This window comes from Oryctolagus cuniculus, chromosome 5, assembly GCF_964237555.1.
Source record: "Oryctolagus cuniculus chromosome 5, mOryCun1.1, whole genome shotgun sequence".
In the NCBI taxonomy this organism is placed as follows: domain Eukaryota; kingdom Metazoa; phylum Chordata; class Mammalia; order Lagomorpha; family Leporidae; genus Oryctolagus; species Oryctolagus cuniculus.
The window spans coordinates 135,989,195-135,995,194 of record NC_091436.1 but is presented as its reverse complement, the minus strand read 5'-3'; positions in this window follow the sequence as shown (position 1 = coordinate 135,995,194).

Genomic DNA, 6,000 nt, shown 5'->3' with positions numbered 1-6,000 from the left:
GTTAACCCACTGCGCCACAGCACTGGCCCCCAGATACTTAAATCTTAAAACAAACAAATAATAACAATTAAAAAAAACCACGAAGGGGCTCAGGTGGCACAGGTGAGTTGGGGTGGGAATTCTGAGGAATGCCTGATGCAGACAGGCAACCTCTGCCTGTCCTCAAGGGCTGTTCACAATCCTCCGCTTCCTCAGAGTGGGGGTAGCAGAGCCGGCAGGCAGGGAAGAGAGCAGAGGCTGATCCAGGAGGAGGCAGTGAAAGGTGAGCCCCTGAGCACTTGTGCCGTAGCCTTTCACGTCCTGTGCGAGTGTTTTTATCTCTGGAAAGTCACTTCCAGTCCAGGCTCTCACCACACATCACTCACAAATTTCAATGCCTGAAATCATTCAAAGTGGCAAGCGAGATGGCCACAAATTAACTTGCATTCTCTCTCTCTCTCTCTCTCTCTCTCTCTCGCTCTCTCTCTCTCTCTCTCCTCCCCCTTCCCATACCCCCATCGCAACTGACAAAGAATGGATACAGAAATGCATAACACTCCCCTCCCTCCCACCCCCTGCTACCTGGACATTTAGAGGAGGGTGGGGGTTATGAGGTTAGCTTTCTTTTAAAAAAATTTTTTTTATTATTTATTGGAAAGGCAGAGAGGCACAGAGAGAGCGAGAAAGTGTTCCAACCACTGCTTCATTCCTCAAATGGCTGCAACAGCCGGAGCTGTGCCAATCAGAAACCAGGAACCAGAAGCTTCTTCCAGGTCTCCCACATGGGTGCAGGGTCCCAAGGACTTGGGCCAGCTTCCACTGCTTTCCCAGGCCACAGCAGAGAGCTGGAGCAGAAGTGGAGCAGCCGGGACTTGAATTGGCGTCCATATGGGATGCTGGCACTGCAGGTGGTGGCTTTACCCACTATGCCACAAGTTTAGCTTTTAATTGGAGAGAGAAAAATGGCCAGCAGAACTCCCCAGAACAGAGTTTCTTTAAATCTCCTCCACGGGGGCAGGGGCAGGCATTTGACGCAGCAGCTGGGATGCTGCTAAAGATGCCCACATCCCATATCACGGTTGCTTGGGTTTCAGCCCTGACATCCGATTCCAGCTTCCTGCTACTGTGCACCCTGGGAGGCAGTGAGCGATGGTGCAAGTGGTTGAGTCACTGCTACCCACATGGGAGATCTGAACTGAGAGAGAGAGAGAGAGAGAGAGAGAGAGGAGGAGGAGGAGGGAGAGGGAGAGGGAGAGGCTTCATGCACTGAAATAGATCCTTTCTCCCTCTGCCCCAGTCTCCGCAGCCCGAAGCCCTTCCCCACCTGTCCCTTCAGAGCAGTACAGCATGACAGGTGGAGTCTCCAATCCACGGGCAGACTCAGCTGAAGGTGACAAGGAAAGTGTACAGGAAGAGGGGAACGTGCACCCCACAGGCCTTTGAATCTGCCACAGCCGCAGTGAAAACCGGTCCCCTCGGTCAGGCCCTCCTTGGGCCCTAAAGTCTGCCCCTGCTCCTGCCACTCAGCCTTCAGCCTTCCGCTCTCCACTCCTCACCCCTGCTCTGGAGGTCCCTGCGGGCCTGTGGCTTCCTTCCATGCGCTGGTCACCCCCAGATCCGCCTCCACTCGCTCTTGGCCTCACCTCCAGCTGGCAATTGGGAACACACACCTGTCTATCTCAACATCGCCCCAAACTCCTAGTTTTTGCTTTTGTTTGTTTTTAATCTTTTCACAGGAAAATCTTTCCCCGAAATTGATTATGGTTGAGGTAATCTCTGTTACCTGCTTTCAGTATCATATATTTCTTTTTTTTTTTTAAGATTTATTTTAATTATTTGAAAGACACAAGTTACAGAGAGAGGTAGAGATAGAGAGAGAGAGAGAGAGAGAGAGAGAGATCTTCCATCTTCTGGCTCATTCCCGAAATGGCCGAAATGGCTGGAGCTGATCTGATCTCAAGCCAGGAGCCAGGAGCTTCTTCTGAGTCTCCCACGTGGGTGCAAGGACTTGGACCATACTCTGCTGCTTTCCCAGGCCATAGCAAGGAGCTGGATAGGAAGTAGAGCAGCCGAGACAAGAACCAGCATCCATATGGGATGCCAGTGCTGCAGGCCGGGACTTTAACAAACTGCCAGGCCCCATATATTTATTTTTTTTAAGATCTATTTATTTACTTGAAAGAGTTACACAGAGAGAGAAGGAGAGGCAAAGAGCGAGAGAGAGAACAAGAGAGAGAGGTCTTCCATCCACTGGTTCACTCCCCAACTGGCCACAACAGCTGGAGCAGGGCTGATCCAAGGAGCTTCTTCTAGGTCTCCCATATGGATGCAGGGGGCCCAAGGACTTGGCCATCTTCTGCTGCTTTCCCAGGCCATAGCAGAGAGCTGGATCGGAAGTGGAGTGGCCAAGACTCCAACCAGCACTCATATGGGATGCCGGCACTGCAGGCCAGGACTTCAACAGGCTACGCCACAGCTCCGGCCCCGTGTATTTCTTATCTCCTATCATCTTCTTCTAACACAATCTTCAGTTGTATTAAATGCATTGAAGACGCCTCCAGATTACCCGCCACCGGATGAGTTTCCAGGCACTCGCGTGAGCAGGTGAGGTGGGGGCAGGCATCCCTCTGCTCACCGGAGCATCCGTGGACTGTGGGTAACGGGCTCCTCCTTCCCCTCAAGGCGGAATGCAGCTTTTCCCGTGGTCAGAACCAGTGTCTCCTCTCAGCCCTCTGAAAGCTTAGCCATAAATTCGTGGTATGCTCCGTACACCCCATAGCACAAGATAACACTGCGCTTGCACTGCAAGAAGTGCAATACAGATACACAGAAGATAACTGACAAATGTCGCAAATTTTCTCCCTTCAAACAGCTTTCTTCCTTTCTAGCAGTTTTGGTGGGGGCAAAACATAAAGCGATTACAATACGATGCCTGACGTCTCCACTTATAGTGTAATGTGTAATTACTTGGACTACATATTCCAGAGTCTCCAATAAATGAGTGTTTAGTTTTTGTCCTGTAAAAATTAAAGCAGCAATGACCAGGGACACATTATGACTTTTGTAGGCCATAGGCAACTTTATTTTCTCTCTATGAAAATAAAACTTAGAGCCCGCTGTGGTGTAGCAGGTTAAGTCACTGCTTCTGATGCTGGCAACCCATATGGGTGCTGGTTTGTGTCCCAGCTGCTCCACTTCCGATCCAGCTCCCTGCTGATGTGCCTGGGAAAGCAGTGGAAGATGTCTCAGGTGCTTGGGCCCCTGCTACCCACATGGGAGACCCAGGTGAAGCTCCTGGCTCCTGGCTTCATCCTGGCCTAGCCTGACCGTTGCGGCCACCTGGGAAGTGAACCAGTAAATGGAAGATTTCTCTCTATATAACTCTTTTTTTTAAATAGTTATTTTATTTACTTGAAAGACAGAGTTACAGAGAAAGGTAGATACAGAGAGAGAGGTCTTCCATCCACTGATTCACTCTCCAGATGGCCGCAATGGCTGTAGCTGCGCCCATCTGAGGCCAGGAGCCAGGAGCCAGGAGCTTCCTCCGGGTCTCCCATGTGGATGCAGGGGCTCAAAGACTTGGGTCATCTTCCATTGCTATCCCAGGCAATAGCAGAGAGCTGGATCAGAAGAGGAGCAGCCGGGACTAGAACCAGCATCCATATGGGATGCCGGCACTTCAGGCCAGGGCTTTAACCCACTGCGCCACAGCGCCAGCCCCTCTCTACCTCTTTCAAGTAAATAAATAAATTTTTTTAAAATTATATTTTGTGGGGTAAGCATTTGGCACAGTAGTTGAAATACTGTTTGGAGAGCCGGCACTGTGATGTAGCGGGTTAAAGCTCTGGCCTGCAATGCTGGCATCCTATATGGACGCATGTTTGAGTCTCGGTTGCTCCACTTCCCATCCAGCTCTCTGCTATGGCCTGGGAAAGCAGTGGAAGATAGCCCAAGTGCTTGGGCCCCTGCAGCCACATGGGAGATCCAGAAGGAACTTCCGGCTCCTGGCTTCAGATGGGCCCAGCTCCGACTATTGTGACCATTTGGGAAGTGAACCAGCGTATGGAAGATCTGTCTCTACCTCTGTCTGTAACTCTGCCTTTAAAATAAATAAAATAAATCTTAAAAAAAAAAAAAGTTACAGCCAGAGCAAGTCCTTAATAAAGAGAAAAATAAACCTGAGACAGGCTAACTGCTGGAGTGCACACAGGGCGAACCCGTGGCAGAGAGCAAGGACTTAGCTACTGCTGGGTTTATATAGCAGAAGCCAGCTGAGGGCCACGACGGGGAGGCCATGGCTGAGCTGGCTTGTGCGGGCTTTTTTTCTTTATTTTTTTCCTTTTCTTTTGGAGGTCTACAGTCTAGGGGAAGCTGAGCTGGGTGAGGGGGAAGCTGGGGTGAGCTGAGTTTAGGGTATTTGGAAAGGAGAGCAGGACATCTCCGTGGGGCAGGGGGCTGGGGTCCGCTTCTTCAGTCGCGTGGGCTGTGTTTGCGGAAGATGGCAGAGAAGGGCTGTTCCTCCGGGGGCAGAGGTCTCTTCCGTCGCTAAGCTGGGGTACCCTGACTCAGCGGGCTGGGGGAGAGGGGAGGGACGGTGCCTCAGGAATGCAGGGGACGTAGCTGATTGAGCAAGATGACAGGGAAGCACCCGAGGAGCAGGGCCTGGGGTCACCTCGGCAGGGAGCTGAAATCAGCCTAAAACTTTTGTCCTTGCTCCATCAGCTACCATGCTAGTCAGGAGGACCAAGTTCTGGTGTTCTGTTGCACAATAAATTGGAGTTAACAAGAATGTATTGTGTATTTCAAATATCTAGAAGAGGGGCCGGCACTGTGGAGTAGAAGTAAAGCCATTGCCTGCAGTGCTGGCATCCCATATGGGCACTGGTTCAAGTCCCGGCTGCTCCACTTCCAATTCAGCTCTCTGCTACGGCCTGAGAAAATAGTAAAAGATGGCTTAAGTGCCTGGGTCCCTGCATCTGTGTGGGAGACCTAGAAAAAGCTCCAAGCTCCTAGCTTTGGATTTATTTAAATAAATAAATCTCTTTTAAAAATATTTAGAAGAGGGGCCGGCGCTGTGGCACAGCAGGTTGATGCCCTGGCCTGAAGCTCCGGCATCCCATATGAGTGCCGGTTCTAGTCCTGGCTGCTCCTCTTCCAATCCAGCTCTCTGCTATGGCCTGGGAAAGCAGTAGAAGATGGCCCAAGTCCTTGGGCCCCTGCACCTGCATGGGAAATCCAGAAGAAGCTCCTGGCTCCTGGCTTCGGATTAGCACAGCTCCAGCCATTGCGGCCGTCTGGGGAGTAAACCATTGGACAGAAGACCTCTCTCTCTCTCTGCCTCTCCTCTCTCTGTGTAACTCTGACTTTCAAATAAATAAATAAATCTTTAAAAATTTTTAGAAGAGAGGATTTTTAATGTTCTCATCACAAATGATAAATGTTCAAGGTGATAGATATGCTAATGACTATAATTTCATCATTACAAAATGTGTACATTTATCAAGTATCATGTAGTACCCACAAATATATTTAATTGTGTCTATTTTTTTTGACAGGCAGAGTTAGACAGTGAGAGAGAGGGAGAGACAGAGAGAAAGGTCTTCCTTCCATTGGCTCATCCCCAAATGACTGCATGACCCCCGTCATACCCGATTCCCCGCTTCTGCACTTAGGTCCCAGAGAGAAGGTGGGCCTCCGGGCACATGCCCTGGTCTCCTGGGAGCAGCAGTTAGGGGTCAAGCAGTACCCTGAAGTGGCCACACCCAGCTGACTTGAGGGGGTCCCACATGCATCAAGCCTCCCAGAGATCCTGAGCAAGGAGGGCCTCTTCCTGAGGCCAGAGAAGCCCGACTCTGGAATGGGGCAAGAGGGAAGCACAGTCGTGCAGCTGTTTCCAACTACTCTTTGAGAGTATCCACAACCAGTGTCTATCACACGAGCTCTGCTGACCGTCTGACCCTCCCCAGGGCTTCCTTCGTCCTGAAATCCTTTACTTCCTTGGCTTAGATAATAAGACTCCTC